The following is a 21,285-nucleotide window of genomic DNA, read 5'->3' on the forward strand; positions in this document are numbered from 1 at the left end:
CTAGGTATTTGTTCACTTTGTTTGACACTTAATAACTTAACAACATGAAGCTGTAAGCTATGATGCTCTATGAAGAGCCTTTAATTTAAAAAAATTCAACTGATCCTCCAAGCAAAGTGTTAACGTTTTGATAACCTTAGAGAGCTAAGCCAATTTCAGAAGGTGAATATAAGATGGAGACCCCTGGTGGCTCAATCTGACACTTTCCCCTGACTATGCAACAATCTTTTTCCTCACAATCTGCTGGATTTATTCCTTCAATCATCTGTATACATGTCTAAGGAGCTTGAAAAGAAAAGTGTCTGGACTTCTTTAAATGTCTTGAAAACTTTTCATCCAAGAAGCTTCTTCAGTTCTAACAACAACTGGTGCAGAGTCCCTGATTTTATGTCCTATTGGGAGTGTCCCTCCAGAGGGTCGTCGACCCAGTATTGATCATGTGCCTAATCACATGAGCATAGGTGTAAACAGGTGCAACAGCTGTTGCAAAGATTCTTGTTTTCTCATACCCTTTCTTCCTCACACTCCCTCACCTCACCAGATTCACCTTGTTTCCTTTTCTCACCTTTGATTGGCTTTGGAGTTTGCCCTTAATTGCACTCACCTATCACACACTGACTATCAGCCAAGGTTTTGGGTTAACCCGCTGTGAAATCTAGCCCAATGCGTGACTTACTGAGGTCAAATGGTCCAGGATGTGAGTGGGCGTTAAGGCATCTGAGAATTCAATTCAATTCAATTTTATTTATATAGCGCCAAATCACAACAAATGTCGCCTCAAGGCGCTTCATAGATACAGAGAAAAGCCCAACAATCATATGACCCCCTATGAGCAAGCACTTTGAGAAGGGATCTCAAAACTGGATTATAGATGGCAGATAAGGAATGACGATGTTGTTCCGTTTGTCCTTCTGTTTCTCCCTAATTGATGTGTGACCAATACGTACAGCTCATTCTGTTCTATTCCATTTCAGATCTGATGATTCTGAGACGTACTATTTGCTAATCATCAATAATGGATCCAGAAGGCTTTTGTTCGCTGGAGTTGGACTCAGTGCACATACTTCACCCTGACTGTTTGATCGCACAGATCTGTGTAATTTGATTGTTATGTTTAATGAATCTATCTGTATACCTCACGATATCAGATGGTAAATGGCCTGCATTTATATAGCACTTTACTCAGTCCCTAAGGACCCCAAAGCGCTTTATACTACATTCAGTCATTCACCCATTCACACACTGGTGACAGCAAGCTACATTGTAGCCACAGCTGCCCTGGGGCGCACTGACAGAGGTGAGGCTGCCGGACACTGGCGCCACCGGGCCCTCTGACCACCACCAGTAGGCAAACACGGGGTTAGTATCTTGCCCAAGGATATTTGGCATGCAGCCAGGAGGCAGCCTGGGATTGAACCACCGACCTTCTGGTTAGTGGCTGACCTGCTCTGCCACCTGAGCTACAGCCATCCCATATCACCCCCAGATCAACAATATAGCTTCTCACAGGACCTGCTATTTTTCCTGCTGTATCCCATGAATCCCACAGTTCATGTTGACCTGCTGTTGCTTTCACACACTTTGTCTTCCTTTTATGTACCTGAAATCACTGACTCTATTTGAAGTGCAGTTTTTGGCACTTTGCTAAGGGCTATATTTTTCAGCTACTGGAGCTGCTGCCTGCATACACTACTGACAAGTGAAGAAAATAAAATCAGCCACAGAAAAGCAGTAAAATTAACTGGTTTAGATTTACTCTCTGTCTTCTGGTTTCAGTCCAGCAAAACACAAAGGTGGTGCTGTGACCAGTATCTGTTTTGTTTGCTGTGTGACATGTAAAAAACATTGTGTCAGAGATGATTAAACAGCAGATAAATCAGAAGTCGGAGACAAAATGGTTCCGAATGTTTGTAATGTAACACTCTCCTGGATACGCTAAACAATGATCTTCTTATTTATGTAGGTAGCGTTCTGTACAGTGCAGCCCAGCACTCCCATTTTAGATCATCACAGGCCTTTTGATCCTTTCTGTAATAGAACATCGAACATCTTTGCTCTCATCAGTTTTAGTTTTTGTCTCTTTTGACGATATCATTCTCTGGTTTTCTCAGTTTTCAGTAGTTTTATTATTTTTATCAATAGTATTCCTTTAATTTAAGTTGTTTTCTTTTCTCCCCTCTGTTTCCATGGTTAAGACTGTCTCTGTTGGATTTTCTCATGTGTCATGTGTACATGACATTTAGCTTCCTCTGTCTCATCATCTTTGATCTCTTTCAGATCTGTCTTGTTACCTTGGTGTTTCCCATCTCCCTGAATTCCAACTGTATTTACGCCCACAGTTTACCTTAAACTTTGTTGATTGAAACTGGTGGGAGGAGAGATGCTGAGGGTGTTGGGAGTGTGTGGCATGAAGTTTCTTCAGTTTGATTAACTATAACAAATTGGACTTGATTTGGATAATGGTTAGTGGATTTTGATAAACTGTACAGGAGGACAAGAGGAGGTGGGCAGGTTTCAGCCAAAGGCCTTTGAAGTTTGTATGGGTAAAAGAGCAAATGGTAGAGGGTCTACCCTAGTGCTCCTCACCTTTAAAGATGGTGTTTTACCAAAATAATGCTGGCATACAGAAGATACGCTGTGAAAGAGTGTGAGAGTCCCCCAGTAAGATTAAATTTTTTGGACCAAATTTTTTGTTTGGTCTCTCACTCAGGACCAAGTTGCCATGGGAGACCCTACCAAAGGCCAGAAGCCCCGGGACAACAGCCCCGGGGATTCCTGGGACACACAAACCCCTCGACCATGATAAGGTAGCTATTCACGGAGAGCAAAAAGAGTAGAAAAGAGCTATATAAGAACCGTCCATTTACCATTTAAACTAGCCTGCCTGCTATTCCTCGCCAGTTCATCCTGCTGCCTTCAGTTGTAAGTAGGCCTCCTGGCTTGGTCCTCCGCTGTGCTTTCCCTGTGTCTAGATCTCTTTGTTACAGTCTTCTGGGCTGACATCCTGACGTGATCTCTCTTCAGCTCTGGTTCCCCATTCAACTTCCATGGTCTGCTTCCTACTAGGCTTCATCATTCTTATTCCTTGCCTGCCAGCCCTCCTGCCTGCCACAACCCACAAAAAAGAACCCTGCAGCCACGGGTGAAGAGGATGGCCGAATCAAGCCTGCCTCCAGAGACTCCATAATATAGGCCCGGAGAGGTTGTACAGCCGACTAGTAGGCAGTGAAGCTCCAGGCAACAATTCAATAGAACAGTCATATGGCCGGTGAGGAGGGAGAGACAGAGCGCGACGTTTGCTGAAAACTGACCTCAGATCATGATAGACCTCAGGCACAGACGACAGGTCCAAATCTTCTTGTGTCGATTCGGGTGCACTGGCCACAGAAGGAGGTAAAGCAGATTGCAGACACTGTGACAAACAGTGGCTACTCCAACTCTCTATACGACAGGTGGCCCAGTTGATATGGGGATTGTGGCGCTCAAACCAAGGATAACCCAAGACTACGGGGGAATCAGGGGATGTGAAAACAAGAAACCGGATAAATTCGCGATGATTGCCCGAGAGAATTAATGAGACCGGTTCCATTTCATGGGTGACCGAGGGCAAGGGCTGACAATTGAGGGCAACAACTGAAACAGGGACCTTTAGAAGCCGTGTTTTAATACCGGGGAGACTACCAGACCGCTGTCAATCAAATTTTGTTCAGCCTTGGAGTCTAAAAGAGCTTGAATAGAGTAGGTCTTGGTGTTATTAGACAAGACAGCGGAGAGCTGCATGCGGGGAACCTGAGACCGAGAAAAGGTGCCACCCACCAGTACCCCCGAAGTTACTGGTGGGCCCCGCCTTTTAACCGAAGCTGGCAGGTAGATACAAGGTGGCCTGACTGAACATAATACAAACATAGCCGCCCCTTAATATGTCTCTGACGCTCCTTGGGGGTAACGGTGTGTTCACATCGAAAGGGATAGATGCGAGCGAAAACGCCCCAGACGCCCCTAATTTGACGCGCGCACATTCGCACCGCGATGCATGTCCAACACAAATCAATCGCACCTCAAAATGGCATATTTTGATGCGCGTGAACCGGAAATGTGGGAGGAATGTGGGAGGAAGTTGTGCCAGACGGTATCTTTGCAAGATGGCAGCTGTCGAGCTAGCGTTTGAAGAGAGAGTCTCCCTTCTCTATTTACTGTGGAGAGCAGAGCAGCGGCGTTAAGGACGTCCTCGCCGTACCTGGGTCCATCAGGTCCTCCAGAGGTATGAGCAGTTTGGTGAGTTTCACCATTTGCTCCAGGAGCTGCGCCTGGACAACCGCGGCTTTCAGCGGTACCACCGTCATTCCCTCGCCCAGTTTGAGGACCTGCTGTCCTGCGTTGGTCCAAGCATCGCCCGTTTAGACACCAACTACAGGCGCTAAATCCCACCTACAGAGTGCCTGTCTGTCTGCATGCGGTTAGTAAAAGTGTTTAATACGGTAGTCCTTTATTGATACCTGTGCTAATATATGCTGTACTATCGTTTATACACTGCTAACATGGATGTGGTATGCTAACAGTGAATGTCATCTGTGTTTACTGATATCAAACTGTGGTATGGAGACGACTGTTTATAATATTTCTAGTGATACTCAAAAGGTCTCATCAAGTCCCGATTTAATTCGATTTATGCTGTTATCAGTGTTTGCAATGATAGCATGGCTGTGGTGTCATATCAATGTATGCTCTCAGTGTTTGCTGATATCAAACTGGTATGAGGACCACTGTGGGTTAATCTTTGTTGTGATACTCACTCCTTTTTTTAAATTTAGGCCTGGTTTAATTCTGGTATAGTTGAATATCTGTATATAATCCCCGCAGCTGTCAGACTCTATATAACAGGGGTCACCAGCCTTTCTTAAAACTGAGAGCTAGATAAAACTGTTTGGTTCATCTTTAGTTATATGGTTCTATCTAGCATATTCTATCTTGATATGCTGTCTTATCACAGGTTAATTTTTAAAAAAATATTAACAATGATTTAAGCAAGGAAAGGGCTACATGTCAACATACAACTCTTTATTTCTATTAATGTCTTACTTCATTCCTGATTACTGATTGACATGTTTAGGAATTATGAGTGATTGGCTTACTGTAGGGGTAAAAGTTGCTACCAATCAAATTATGATATGGTAAAGTTAAAACAAAACACAACTGACTGTTTAATATCATATCTAATATATATTATGTAATTATCCTTATAATTACAAAATGTTTTATGTAAGATTTATGTTTTGTAATTTAAATCTGACATCACAAAAGTATTTTGGAATTTGAATAATGTATTTTGTAACTGCAGTACACATAATACTAATTTTGAACAATTTTGTCCAGGTTTCTTGTCACCAGGGACTCCTTCAGGACCATCGCATTCAGTTTCAAAGTCAGTGTGTCCACGGTGTGCCAGATCATCCCCCAGGTAGCGACGGCCATCTGGGACTGTCTAGTGGACGACTTCATGGCTGTGCCTTCACCTGGAGACTGGCGGTCCATCACAGAGGGATTCCAGGAGCACTGGAACTTCCCTCTCTGCTGTGGAGCTCTGGATGGGAAGCACGTCCAGACAAAGGCACCCCATATATCATATAGGAGACACACACATTGATATACACTAAATATTTATTCCATTTCTTTTTTTGTGGTGCCCAAATGTATGCACCTGATTGATTTTGTTTAAACAATTATTGCACACTTTTTGTAAATCCAGTAAACTTCTTTTCACTTCTCAAGTATCACTGTGTGTGTCTCCTGTATGATGTATTTAACTGACATTTTTTATTGTAACAACCAACGATTTATACAGGAAAATAATGGCTATTAACAATGTTGCCCAAACTTTTGCATCCCACTGTATTAGTATATTTTCTCATTAGTATAATATGAAATAAATTCTACATGTGTCAAGATGTGTGCCAACATTTGCTGTGTAGTAGAACTGAAACATTAGTCATTATAAAAATGTATTTGAAATAATATTAAAATTCTCAAACAGAAAAACATTAAACATAAATATATAAAATATAAGTATTTACAGAGAGACAGGAATAACAAAGACCCAGCTGCTCTCCAAAGCAGGAACAAGGCTGAGGAGGAAATGCTCCATTGGAGACTGGCGTGGCCTCTTCAGGGACACCAGGATGGCCAGCTCCACCGCCGATGGACCGTCCTGGGACCCGTCCCTCATCTGCCTCGGAGCTGTCCTCCTCTGTGGGCCTGTAAAACAGCACAAAACACAAAGAAATGAGAAGGCTGCTACTAGATTTTAATTTTCAACATTGAAACAAAAACAAAAAAAACAGGATATAATCAGATTGGTTGTAGACATTTAGTAAAGGTGATCACAAGGGAATCCCACCGAGTAAAAAGCTATCAGTGCTTGCTGTACACACCTGTGGGTGCAGCAGCAGGAGCTCAGGGACTGGGGAGCAAGGAGAAGCAACAGGGGATGCTCTGCTGCAGAATCAGTTGGTTCTATCAAGACAGTATTAAATGTTAAAAGGTTGAATATAATAATCATAAAGTATACAGTGGTCCCTCATTTATTGCAGCAGGGGTTCTCAGAATAACTAGCCCCTTGCCACGCACTTTATACACTTTTTTCCCCATACACATGAACATTAGTCACAGTTCTCAAAGTGCAAACCTTTGTAGATTGCAAAACGTTTTGTCTTCATCTGCCTGCCACTTTCGTGCGCCTTTTTCCCTCGTGGTGCATGTACATGTCAACATATCTCACAGTGTCCATATCACACTGGTTCGTAGGGAAATGATCCTTTGTTGAAAATCCTCCTGCTGTACTGTGTTGAGCAGAAAAAAATGATAGTGTGCAAAATGTGAGGCTGTTATCCAAGCCAAGTGTAGGAAACACACATTCAGTTTCATAATAAGACAATGGTAATCATAAACATATGAGACCTGGCAAAGCTGAATGTATCCCATCAGTGTGTGACCAGCATCTTCCCTTAGTTAAAACCAGTGTTGGGACTAACGCGTTATTAAGTAACGCGTTACAGTAACTATGTTATTATTGTGGTAACGAGCACGGTAACTAGTTATTATGCCAAAATCAGGAACGCGTTAGTCGTTACTGGGATTTAGATAGGGTCGTTACTCGTTACTTCGTGTGGTGGCTATCGCGGAGCTTCCACAGATTCTGTAACATTAGCAAGTGGTGGAGGCCAGCAGGTGGATGAGGGAAAGGGGACGCAGAAGGAAAAGAGACCCGAGGCGGCCGCCGGTCCAAGTATGAACTGAACTTCAGGTAAGAAGTTATGAGCTGCAGTCTATCTGGGTCAGATATAAACCAAGTTTAGGTGGAGTTTATTTTCGTTATTCTGACTTTTTCCGTACTGCGTACTAGCTAGCATGACGGAGTTTCTATACAGCTGGGTGGGTGCTATGAAGTTAATGATGTTGAACTTTATTTTGTTCATAAGTTATTAGAGTTGCCAACCGTCCCGTCTGGTATTCAGAGAAAATATTATGCGTTTCTTATTGAGGTGAAAAGAAACAGTTTGTCCCGTAATTCAGCTACAATGAAAAAGACACAAAGCTGGAGTTATTCTGTGTCTTTGCTGCACAGCTGCCTCTTCTTCTCTCATTCTTCCCCTCCCTCTCCCGTTTCTACTTCAATCATGAAAACTGATCAGTGATCAGCTGATCGGCTCTCTTGTTTGTTTATCGCCCACTTTGCGCCAGAAATAGGAAACCAGCCGATGTCGCGTTAAACAACAGCAGCACGTTTAAGCTTGATCAGCTGTTGTTAGAATTGATTTAATATTAATTTCTAGTATCAGCTGATGTTTGCTGGAGCCACAGCTGCAAAAAAGCTGCTGGTCATGATATCGGTTTGGTTATCTGGTGAGAGGGAAACATGAAGATGAAACCAGGAGATGTCCTTACTGAATCATCAGAGCTGAACAGCTGATGGAGAAACAGGTTTACCTTTTAGGTGACATGGATGAGTTGAAGGGAAGTTATAAACTGTTTCTGAGAGACAGATAACCCCAGGATCCTTTTTAGGTAGTTGACAGCTGGTAATTGTGCAGGAGCGGATCTAGCAAAGTTTTGCCAGGGGGGCCAAGTAGGGCATTAACAGGGAGAGGTGGGCACAAGGAAATACTTGCTTATTCTCATTTAAAATGTCTCACTTTTAAAAAATAATTATCTCAATCTTACAACAAACGATTGATGCATATATACCATCAAAACAGTGAACATCACTGTCACAACAGCGTTTGTTTTCATTCAAAGGCTTTATGATTTTTCCTATAATGGTGGGCCAGTCTCTAGTCAAAATGCCCGTCCAGCCCTGTATGCAGCTCATCTGCAGTCTGGTGTTACCTACATCTTCCTATTCAGAAGGCAGAATTTCCGAGTTACAGTACAGTAAGTTGAGTACAATCAAAGCATCACGACTGCAGTTTTTGTGTTGGATGTAAAAGGCGCACATGACGCTGTGATGTAGGCTAGAATCATGGCAACGGTCAATGACGGTCCAGGCGTGGGATTTCTCTCGTGGAAATATGCACATTATCTTTTCCTTTCTATTGGTAGGTGGCACAGTGCACTTGTGGCAAGTAAGCAAGCTAGAAGACTGGCAAAGTTATGGAAGCAACACATTAACAAGAGAATTCTGAGTAAAACCAAAGTTACTTTCCCTAGTAACTAGTTACTTTGAAAGTAACGAGTAACTTGAAGTAACTGAGTTACTTTTGATAGAAGTAACTAGTAAAACATGAAGACCAGGTATGTTCTCATGGATATTAACCAGATTACCCATCATAAAGATTCCTGTGGTTTATATACAATCCACATCCACTGACTGAAATGAAGGGTAATGCTTAATGTCAATGTCCGTGACTGTATGAAAACTAATAGAAACATACCTTTATCCAGTGGCATTCTGTTAGGACGAACAGTGAAAGCAGTGCTTATCTTATCAAATCTAATAATAGAGATAAATTCAAACATTTAAAGTAAAGTGTTCTCTCTCCTTTCTTCTCAGTCAGTGCTGTCATAAAGCTCCTCGACTGTTTCCATTCTTTACATTACTGCCATCTCGTGGCTGCAGTCATGACTAACTCACTACCCTGGTGGGCAAAACATTGTTGTTAAACATTGTTATTAAACATTATTATTAATCCTGTAGGACAAAAGTGTTGTTTTTTTTTCACTTGTCTGGAAAAGGGTTCTAGTAATACAAACTCGGACAGAGAGGCTCAGACCATGAAGAAAACAGGACCAGACCCAGGTGCAGGCTCAGACAGCGCTTTCCACTGCAAAAACCCACCTCCTTAATACTAGATAAATACACTTATTTTTGGTGAAGTTTTGCTTAAAACAAGTGAAATTATCTGCCAGTGGGGTAAGTGTTTTTTTCTTATTAAGATTTCTTGAAATAAGAACAATATCCAGATTTAAATAAAGCTAAAAATAAGTATTTTACACTTATTCCAGGCAACAAATCAGAACATTGAAACTTAAAATAAGCTTTAACCACTTATTCTAAGGAACAATTAGATAGTTAAATCTTAAAATAAGCCTTACACACTTATTCCAAGCAACCAATCATGGCAATTGAAACCTAAAATAAGATTTAACCACTTGTTCTAAGCAAAATGTTGAAGAAATTAAATCTGAAAATAGGCATAAAACACTTATTCTAAGGAACAAATCAAGGCAAATAATCTAAAAACTAGTACATTAAATCATTTTAAAGATCTTAAAATAAGTTAAAAAATAATAGATTGTAGTCTAAATCTTCTTAAATTCAGTGAAATAATCTGCCAGTGCAGTAAGATAATTACACTTGATAAGAATTCTCAAAATAAGAAAAATAAAGCCAAATTAAAGCAGGCAAAGTATACTGTGTACATGACCTTTATTGGAAACAAACTCTCCAAACAGTAACAAATATTTCAGTGAATCATAGTACACAAAAATTTAAAGACACATTGTAAGTGTAACATTGTTATTTTGTGTTCCTTTTAGAAGTGCTAAACCAGTTAGCTACTCAACATATAAAATGTAATAAAAAGAGCATTTGCAATTTTAAACACAATTTGCAGAACAGATGTGTTTAAAGAAAAAAGTACTTTGTATTACATTAATAAGAATAAAAAAAAGAATTCAAGTGTAAATTGCAACTTCAAAGCTATCAGGCCCAAACCTTCCAACACAGACCTAAGTTACATCTTGCTCAAACAGCTCTACGTTTCAATAAACATTCCTACAGCCTGCCATGACTTTTTTGTATGAGCCTGTGGTGTCTTGCTCATGGATTTTGTCCTTTAACACTTCAGTCTAAATGACAGACAGAAGCGTTGCCACACATTTAGGATAGGTGAGATGCAGGGTGTAGTAGTATGCCATAAGATACAGCAAACCTTCTCCAAGGTCATCTGTGGTCAAATGTGGTGATGAGAGTGGTTCCAACTGCAATAAGACAACGGGACCCTTCAAAGAGCAGAACGGGGCTGACGCTGGATCTTCTGTTGGCAAAAGAAAAACAAAGACAAAAATTGTACAATGTACGGAGAAACTCCAAAGCTATCAGGGTAGTTCAAGTATGTATTAGACTTAGACTTCACTTTATTGATCCCTTTGGGGTGCACCCTTCGGGTGATACATGAATGATGACAACCATAGATCAGATGCGCTACAGACCATATTAATGTTATTTTTCTTTAGATTGACAAATACTGTATAGAAAAAAAATAAAATTATATATATATATATATATATATATATATATATATATATATATATATATATATTCATGCCATTGAAAAATGTAATCAATTCTGCCTCATCACCGTTAGGATTATGTCTTTACACACTTTAGGAAATGACAAAGATACTGCACCTGTGATAGTTAAATATGTAATTATTTCCATTTTGTTTTTAATTTCTTTATGATTTTCTTTATTTTTATTGAATTTTTTTTTATCTCAGTGTTTGTGCCATTTCAGATTTCTGCACACCTTTTCCAAATATAAACTACATTGTTGGAGGACTTGGCATGGATAAAAAGGCCATATGCCAAATAAACTGTTAAAGTGAAGGCTTTATGGGCATTATTTGATAACAAATATGAAGAAACACAGACCTGAAGGACATCAATCAGTGCTTCACTGGCATGTCCCATCTTCTTGGGTGGTGCAACTTGTGATGGGAAGAAAGTTGGTAGTGTCCTGAACAGGGCTATGAACAGAACAGGAAAGAAAGAACTAAATCAAATTTCAGTTCAATATTCAATATTATTGCCATAATTGTAATCTTTCACTTACAACTGTTGTCACCAGAACTGCTCCTTGGTGGCAAAAGCATGTTTGATCCACCACTTGAATCTGCATCATAATCTTCTCCCTGGTCACATGGTGAGATGTCCATGAGACGCCTTTTCTTTAGTCTCATCCTAAATAAGAAAACGAAAATAGTTATATTACAGGAGTCCTAAACAAAATGTGTCGTGCTAAGTGTTTTTAAATCAAAAGCGGCAAAACTTGCCTCTTTGTGAACTTGAGCCCACAACTGTTTCCTCCTCATAAAATTTTCAGGCCCTGGAAGCAGGTCCCTTAAATCGTCCCTACTGAGGGTGTGGAGCAAGACCTCATCTATGTCTGCAGCTGTATATAAAAGTCAGTAACTTTCAGAAATGTAAAAGTTGTACAACAATTCCAAATTGTCATTTTGTCAAATACATTTAAATGTAATTTAAATATTTTATTGATCTGACAACATAAAACTGATTCTATGTACGATCACTGTCAGTGTGTGCAACACAAAATTCATTTAGACATTAATTTGCATAAATATGCATATGCTTGGCCTACCATTTAGAACCGAAAGGCTGCAATCATCCAAACCCTCCATGATTTACTGGTGTAGCTTTTGTCAGAACTTTTCCCTGAGGAAAGAAAAACATATGTTTGGGTCAAAAAGAAAAACTGAGTCAAGACACCACCTGCCATGGATCCAAAGTCTATGCAATCAGACACATGGATAAGGTGCAAAAGACAGACCAAGTAGAGCCTGTGTTAATTCAATGGTTAAGTCTTATAAAATTGCTCACTTAAAATTTATGACAAGGCTATTCCAAACTAGTTTTCAAACTAAAACTAATAGTGCCCAACTGCTTGTCAAATCATTCAACAAATGACCACAGCTCAGATTAGGCCACTTCATCCATAAGAAAAAATGTTACCTCGGTTCAGCAAGGTTAAAGTGACCTGATTGATATTAATAGTTTACAACATAAATAATTGGAAGCAAGTTCACATCTTCTCCAACTTACAAGTTTATATGATTAATCATAATCTGTCAGAAATGAGGCTTAAAGTAAATCTATAGGTAAAGATGTCTTTCATAAATGTGCATTATTTTTATTCCCTTGTGTTATCTTTAATTTCATTACCCAAACTGGACTTGCAAAAAATAGTAAAATAATAAAATTTGAATAAACTCATGTTGGTTAAATGTAATTTTGGTCATAAAACAGTTAACTCTTGATGACTTAAGTAAATCCTCATTTAAGTTAAATATAGATCTGTCCAACACCCCTGTCTTTTTCCATAACAAAAAACAGCATTGTAAAGTTATGAGCCCGATTGCGAGATTTGTCTCAAACCAGTATCGGTCCTCCCAAGTCGCACACACAAACACACCAAGCACAGTGCAGACAGAGAGCACGCGGCTTAAGAAGGAAAAAAAAAAACACCGCAGCTTTTTATTTTCCGTGGGTGGGAAACACAAAACGGACTTTTGCAAAGGCGGATATCAACTGTAGTTCTTTTGTCATATAGCTATGTTAAGTATATTGAACACGAAGCTAAATTTACCTAACTAGCACCATTAATAATTTTAAACTATCACTGCATGCTAACAATTCAGCATACTGAATGAACTAAGCTAGCTAGCTGGCAAGCAGTTTTGGCTAACTACCCATTGGTAGTGAACTGATAATACTGCCTCGGTAAAACTTAATATTTGACCACGACTGATGTTACTACAGTTAGTCAAAGCTAAAAGAACCCGAAATGTTTGTAAGCAAAAGTTAATTACCTCAACAGAATCCAGTCCGAACCTGCTCCCTCGTGTCCTCCGATTCAAACAGTGAGATAATGGACAGAGCCACTTGAGGGCAGCCAGGGGGGAGGTAGGGTTACACATTTTCGTCTGTGTAAAGCTTGTAAAACGTGAACATAACATGCATAATGAACCTGCATTTGAAAAACTAATTTTAACAAATAACCCATCAATTACTATGACTGTTGTAGTCGTCTTTACAATTACATTACTACACAAGTTAAATGCAGACTTGGTATAAACCACCCCTTCAAACTTGGTATTGACCTCTACTACTCTGCCCGCCAAGAACTTCTTTCAGGTCTTTTCCCCAAACAAGATGGCGTGTTGGAGGTGTGGGATTTGTTTTGTTTTTGTTGCCTTAACAGTAAAGTCTCTTTTGAGCCATATTAATACAATTCATAGCAGTAGTCCAGACTTTTGTGTGATATGTGGGATGGTTGTACCGAGGAATACAGGAACCTAATCTAGTGCTAATACATTATTTAACTTTTTAAATATGAACTAGACTATGGAACACCAAAGTGTTAAAACGTGTCATTTAATTTTTATTTTACATTGTGTATTTTTATAATATTTTATTAAATATTTATTTCACTACGATTCTTTTTTGTAATAATAGAAACATTTTGAGACACTTTAATTTTAAGCACCTGTTTAAGCAGCAGCCAATGAGCGTTCAGGTCCCACCCTGATTGCCTGAATAAGAAATTCAGTTGTTAAATGACCTCAAATAAATACACCATTATGAAAAACCCCATTATGAAACAAAAACAGACTTTGGGAAAAAGAGATTTTGGAATATAAATTCATCGAATTTAATAAAATGTCTCAAAAAATGTTCTATAATTCATAAAAAAAAATTTAATGCTACTTTAGCTTCAAGTGACAACAGATTAAAACAATCCCCTGGACAAATGCTTATATTGATCAAGATTTTGCCATTCTTTTATCAAATTTATTTTGGATTTAATTGAAATTGTTAAAATACTTTTTGCCCCAGTTGTGTCTTTACAAACTGTGTCCAAACTAAAAAAAATGATAGAAGATTACATGCTGCATCTTCCCTCTCAGATTATTGCCCTGGGACCTGTAATTTGTCATACGTGTATGAAATAGAGTCTAAACGCAGTTTTTTTAAAAAAAACAATGGTCAGCCAAATTAAACTTTAAGAATGTGTGCAAGTCTCTTGTAAACCACAATCAGCTGCTGGAGTGTTGTCAAAGTGAAGCAGGAACTGAGCATCCAATATTTGTAAATGAGAAAGGACTAGGTCCTGTATCAGAGGTTGCTAATATGGAGTTTTTGGTGATTGAAGATGCTATACATTATGCCGTTAGAGTAAAGTGGCTTATTTTACATGGTAACAAATACATCTGTGACACGTCTCAGGTCTACATATACCTTCCAATGATTGACTTTCTTATTTCAAGGAAAAAGGTGAATGTTTCTTATTTTAAGATAATTTTTTGTTTTACACTCTATCTAAAAGCTATTTTTGCTTGAAATAAAGGTGAAATGGTTCATTTTTAGATTTACAGACTAAATAAGAAAAAAAAGGAATATATACTTAAAACAAGTCTAATCATCTAACACATGAGACTGGAAACTAGTTTGTAATGTTCAAAACAAGATGGACAAGATAATCTGGCTAAATTTAAGACAATAAATCTTGTTAAGCTACAAGAAATTTGCAGTGAGATTACCATCTATGAGAAATCACTAGCTTGACTCAATGTAAAATGCTTAACTCCTTAACACTGAGTGTATCATATTTGATACATACAGTTTTTTGAGAGTTTGTGAGACTTTGATGTCATCAGTATGATTTCTTTCCCCCATGACATGTCCTTGTCTAGGGGCAAAGGAGGGCAACACAATGGTAAGTAAGGGTGTCCCCACCAAAACTGAAAGCATAAAATCAAGGGTGAGCAAAGGTAAAAAAACAAACAAACAAAAAAAACAAAACAAAACAAAACAAAACAAGGTACTCCAAAGAAATGCTACCTAAGCCCTGCGTGAAACAAAAACCAAAAGACAAGCACTACGCCTTGTGATGTTACGTCTGACACTGAAGACCCGAGGCCTGTGTCGGGTGCAAATGAAGCTCGTGTCCAGGCCCGCATCAGTCTTCAGAATATCATATGACCAAAGATCAACGGGGGTGGGGGTTAATGGTTAATGTGAACTGGATCTGAGGTGATTCTGAGGATTATAACGACCAGATTGTAAACACATTAAGGAGCCACCAAATAGTATCAGGAGTTGGGCGCTGTCACTTGGTGTTCGCTCGCTCTGCAGTAGAATATCACTTCTTGTTCCTGCTCAAACACAGTGGTGTTTCTGAGTGGCTTATTTGCTTAGCAATTTAATTAACAACTTTTAAATACATTCTTTTTTCATAGTATAATCTTCACGTGCTTCATCCGAAGCACACTTTCTGTGTACTCACTACCTAATTTATAGCCAAAGTATTCACTCACTGTCTCTGTACTGTTTCGCTAGCTTAGCTCGTAGCTGACTCGTTAGCACCATGGCTACTTCACCTGTCCCTCCTGCACTTTCTTGCTCATTGTGTCAGATGTTTAGTTACTCCTCGGCCTCCTTTAGCAGTAATGATATCTGTAACAAATGTAGCATATTTGCAGCTCTGGAGGCCAGGATTACTGACTTGGAGACTCGGCTTCGCACCCTTCATTCACCCGTAGCTAGCCAGGCCCCTGTAGCTGGTGGAACCGAAGATAGCGTAGGCCACGCTAGCTGTTCCCCAGCAGACCCCAAGCAGCTGGGGAAAGAGGGCGGCTGGGTGACGGTGAGGAGGAAGCATAGTCCTAAACAGAAGCCCCAGGTACACCACCAACCTGTTCATGTGTCTAACCGTTTTTCCCCACTCTGCGACATACCCGCCGGGGGTCAAACTCTGGTAATTGGTGATTCTGTTCTCAGACATGTGAAGCTAGAGACACCGGCAACTAGGGATGGGTATCGAAAACCGGTTCTTGTTGAGAACCGGTTCCCACTGTTTCAATTCCTTGGAATCGTTTGCCATTTTTGCAAACGATTCCCTTATCGATTCCAGTCGCCCCGAATGACGTCACCACGTTGCGGAGCGTCATTTACCTGGCAGGAAACATGGCGGCTCAAACGCTAAAAAGTTTGGTTATACTTTACGAGAACGGATGACAACAGGGCAACTTGCAATACTTGCAAAGTAGATATTTCATTTAAGGGAGGAAACACTACGAATATGCAAAAGCATTTGCTCACAAAACACGCGATAACCTTAAACGAATGTCGTGTTTTTAATTCCGCTCCGGACTTGTGAATCTCAACCCAGCAGCAGCGGTAACGTTTGCACGCCCTCTCCCGTTAATGCGGCAGGTAAATAATCAACTAACAGCGCATATTATGTTAGCGCGATCTGCCTTATTACAAAACCTGCCATTACTGTGCATTTAGGTGACCATGATGAGAGAGACAGACAGAGTCTGGCTCAGATGCTGGCAGTTCTCGCTGCAGTCTACCGGTAGCATCTCCTTTCAGGCCAGGATAGACGAATGTCACCGAGCAGTGACTAAGTTTGTGGTAAAAGGCTTGCACCCATTTGCCACAGCAGATGCCCCCGATTTTCGGTAAGTGAATGTGTTTAATTGTAGGCAGGGACATTACTGGATATTCTTGTGTAATTGCTACAGAAGAATATTTATTTTATTATTTCACATTCACAATTTTTTTTTCCTGGGGACCCTGTGACACCCCATTGAAGAGCCGTAGGTTGGATCTGTTAAGATCTCACTGTTGGGTTTGTAAGGCCATGTTACTCCTAAATTTCTATCTTGTTCAAAGAGAAGATATAAAACAAAGATCTAAGCTAATTGACCTTAGTGTTCTCCTTTTTTAAAAAAAAAAAATAATCGATAAGAGAATCGATAAAGAATCGAATCGTTAAACAGAATCGAAAATGGAATCGGAATCGTGAAAATCTTATCAATACCCATCCCTACCGGCAACCATAGTCAATTGTCTTCCAGTGGCCAGAGCAGGCGACATTGAAGGAAATTTAAAATTGCTGGCTAAGGGTAAACGTAAATTCAGTAAAATCATAATTCACGTTGGCAGTAATGACACCCGGTTACGCCAATCGGAGGTCACTAAAATCAATATTGAATCGGTGTGCAACTTTGCCAAAACAATGTCGGACTCTGTAGTTTTCTCTGGTCCCCTCCCCAATCAGACCAGGAGTAACATGTTTAGCCACATGTTCTCCTTAAATTGCTGGCTGTCTGAGTGGTGTCCCAGAAACGATGTGGGCTTCATAGATAATTGGCAAACCTTCTGGAGGAAACCTGGTCTTGTTAGGAGAGACGGCATCCATCCCACTTTGGATGGAGCAGCTCTCATTTCTAGAAATATGGACAAATTCATTAAACCCCCCAAAATATGACTATCCAGAGTTGGGACCAGGAAGCAGAGTTGCAGTCTTACACGCCTCTCTGCAGCTTCTCCCCCCCCCCCCCCCCCCAAAAAAAACAAACAAAAAAACCCCATCTCCATAGAGACTGTGTCAGCTTCCAAAAAGACAAAAAACAAACTAAAAACCAGCAACAAACTTAAACATAAACAATTACAAAGAAAGAACAATACAGTATCCACATCTGAACCAAAGAGTAAAACAGTGAAATGTGGATTATTAAATATTAGGTCTCTCTCCTCCAAGTCTCTGTTAGTACATGACTTAATAATTGATCAACAAATTGATTTACTCTGCCTTACAGAAACCTGGTTGCAGCAGGATGATTATGTTAGTTTAAATGAATCAACACCCCCGAGTCATTCTAACTACCAGAAATCTCGAAGCACAGGCCGAGGGGGCAGTGTGGCAGCAATTTTTTACATCAGCCTATTAATTAATGAAAGACCAAGACAGACTTTTAATTCATTTGAAAGCCTGATGCTTAACATTGTCCACCCCAGCTGTGAAACTCAGAAACCAGTCTTACTTGTTATCATCTATCGTCCACCTGGGCCTTACACAGAGTTTCTGTCTGATTTCTCAGACTTTATATCTAATTTAGTTCTGAGCTCAGATAAAATAATTATTGTGGGTGATTTTAACATCCATGTAGATGCTAAAAATGACAGCCTCAACATGGCATTTAATCTGTTATTAGACTCAATTGGTTTCTCTCAAAATGTAAAAGAACCCACCCACCACTTTAATCACACTCTAGATCTTGTTCTAACATATGGCATAGAAACTGAACATTTAACAGTGTTTCCTGAAAACCCTCTCCTGTCTGATCATTTCCTGATAACATTTACATTTACAATAATTGATTACGCAGCAGTGAAGAGTAGACTTTATCAAAGTAGATGTCTTTCTGAAAACGCTGTAACTAAGTTTAAGAATATAATCCACCCACTGTTATCCTCTTCAATGCCCTGTACCAACACAGAGCAGAGCAGCTATCTGAATGCTACCCCAACACAGGTCGATTACCTTGTTAATAATTTCACCTCCTCACTACGTACGACTCTGGATACTGTAGCTCCAGTGAAAACTAAGGTCTCTAATCAGAAGTACCTGACTCCGTGGTATAATTCTCAAACACGTACCCTAAAGCAGATGACTCGTGATCTGGAGAGGAAATGGCGTGTCACAAATTTAAAGGATCATCATTTAGCCTGGAGAAATAGTTTTTTGCTTTATAAGAAAGCCCTCCGCAAAGCCAGAACATCTTACTATTCATCACTGATTGAAGAAAATAAGAACAACCCCAGGTTTCTCTTCAGCACTGTAGCCAGGCTGACAAAAAGTCAGAGCTCTTTTGAGCCAACCATCCCTTTAACGTTAACTAGTAATGACTTCATGAACTTCTTCACAAATAAAATTTTTATCATTAGAGAAAAAATGACCAATAATCATCCCACAGATGTAATATTATCTACAGCTACTCTTAGTACCATTGATGTTAAGTTAGACTCTTTTTCTCCAATTGATCTTTCTGAGTTAACTTCAATAATTACTTCCTCCAAACCATCAACGTGTCTTTTAGACCCCATTCCTACAAAACTGCTCAAAGAAGTCCTGCCATTAATTAATTCTTCGATCTTAAATATGATCAATCTATCTCTAATAATCAGCTATGTACCACAGGCCTTCAAGCTGGCTGTAGTTAAACCTTTACTCAAAAAGCCATCTCTAGACCCAGTAGTCTTAGCTAATTACAGGCCAATCTCCATCCTTTCATATCAAAAATCCTTGAAAGAGTAGTTGTCAAACAGCTAACAGATCATCTGCAGAGGAATGGTTTATTTGAAGAGTTTCAGTCAGGTTTCAGAGCTCATCACAGCACAGAAACAGCTTTAGTGAAGGTTACAATGATCTTCTTATGGCCTCTGACAGTGGACTCATCTCTGTGCTTGTCCTGCTAGACCTCAGTGCAGCGTTGGATACTGTCGACCATAATATCCTATTAGAGCGATTAGAACATGCTGTAGGTATTACAGGTACTGTGCTGCAGTGGTTTGTATCATATCTATCTAATAGACTCCAATTTGTGCATGTAAATGGAGAGTCCTCTTCACACACTGAGGTTAATTATGGAGTTCCACAGGGTTCAGTGCTAGGACCAATTCTGTTTACATTATACATGCTTCCCTTAGGCAGTATCATCAGAAGACATAGCATACATTTTCACTGCTATGCAGATGACACTCAGCTCTATCTGTCCATGAAGCCAGATAATTAGTTAAACTGCAGGAATGTCTTAAAGACATAAAGACCTGGATGGCCGCTAACCTTCTGCTTCTTAATTCAGATAAAACTGAGGTTATTGTACTCGGCCCTGAAAAGCTTAGAAATATAGTATCTAACCAGATTCTTACTCTGGATGGCATTACCTTGGCCTCCAGTAACACTGTGAGGAACCTTGGAGTCATTTTTGACCAGGATATGTCCTTCAACGCACATATTAAACAAATATGTAAGACTGCGTTCTTCCATTTGCGCAACATCTCTAAAATTAGAAATATCCTGTCTCAGAGTGATGCTGAAAAACTAGTTCATGCATTTATTACTTCCAGGCTGGACTACTGCAATTCATTATTATCAGGATGTCCAAAAAACTCACTGAAAAGCCTTCAGCTGATCCAAAATGCTGCAGCAAGAGTACTGACAGGGACTAGAAAGGGAGAGCATTTTTCTCCTGTTTTGGCTTCCCTTCATGGGCTTCCTGTTAAATCCAGAATTGAATTCAAAATCCTGCTCCTCACATACAAGGTCTTAAATAATCAGGCCCCATCTTATCTTAATGACCTTGTAGTACCATATCACCCTATTAGAGCACTTCGCGCTCGCTCTGCAGGCCTACTTGTTGTTCCTAGAGTATTTAAAAGTAGAATGGGAGGGAGAGCCTTCAGTTTTCAGGCCCCTCTTCTGTGGAACCAGCTTCCAGTTTGGATTCGGGAGACAGACACTATCTCTACTTTTAAGATTAGGCTTAAAACTTTCCTTTTTGCTAAAGCATATAGTTAGGGCTGGACCAGGTGACCCTGAATCCTCCCTTAGTTATGCTGCAATAGACGTAGGCTGCCGGGGGATTCCCATGATGCATCGAGTTTTTCCTTTCCAGTCACCTTTCTCACTCACTATGTATTAATAGACCTCTCTGCATTGAATCATATCTGTTATTAACCTCTGTCTCTCTTCCACAGCACGTCTTTTATCCTGTCTTCCTTCTCTCACCCCAACCGGTCGCAGCAGATGGCCGCCCCTCCCTGAGCCTGGTTCTGCCGGAGGTTTCTTCCTGTTAAAAGGGAGTTTTTCCTTCCCACTGTTGCCAAAGTGCTTGTTCATAGGGGGTCATATGATTGTTGGGTTTTTCTCTATGAAGCGCCTTGAGGCGACTTTTGTTGTGATTTGGCGCTATATAAATAAAATAGAATTGAATTGAATTAAGGAGCATTTTGAAACACTATCACAAATCTTAATTCAGTCTGGTAGTTAGGGGTGTGTATGTATATTTATATATATTTATATATATATTTATATATATCCAGGACCTCATGTAGGTAATCTGCTACTGACATCATTACGGTTACATATCCACTGGTATTTAGCGCACATTTGGCTGCTGTACATCAAATGACCAGCA

At 39.9% G+C, this 21,285-nt stretch overlaps 2 long non-coding RNA genes across 3 annotated transcripts; both read right to left on the minus strand.

The window, feature by feature from the left end:
- Positions 1–5,986: 5,986 nt before the first annotated feature.
- LOC146494720 (uncharacterized) lies at positions 5,987–6,667 on the minus strand. The gene is made up of 2 exons (XR_014871398.1): positions 6,429–6,667; positions 5,987–6,252 (listed from the first exon to the last, which is right to left on the minus strand). It is a non-coding gene; the product is annotated as an uncharacterized LOC146494720 (long non-coding RNA).
- A 3,238-nt stretch (positions 6,668–9,905) lies between these two features.
- Positions 9,906–13,634, minus strand: LOC146494721 (uncharacterized). Of its 2 annotated transcripts, XR_014871600.1 has the most exons (6): positions 13,105–13,634; positions 11,877–11,950; positions 11,551–11,669; positions 11,331–11,458; positions 11,150–11,244; positions 9,906–10,532 (listed from the first exon to the last, which is right to left on the minus strand). It is a non-coding gene; the product is annotated as an uncharacterized LOC146494721 (long non-coding RNA). The 2 variants fall into 2 exon arrangements; XR_014871599.1 differs by lacking the exon at positions 13,105–13,634 and having other exon boundaries at positions 11,877–12,967.
- Between the last annotated feature and the right edge of the window lie 7,651 nt (positions 13,635–21,285).

Source organism: Neolamprologus multifasciatus, chromosome 20 (assembly GCF_963576455.1).
Source record: "Neolamprologus multifasciatus chromosome 20, fNeoMul1.2, whole genome shotgun sequence".
In the NCBI taxonomy this organism is placed as follows: Eukaryota; Metazoa; Chordata; class Actinopteri; order Cichliformes; family Cichlidae; genus Neolamprologus; species Neolamprologus multifasciatus.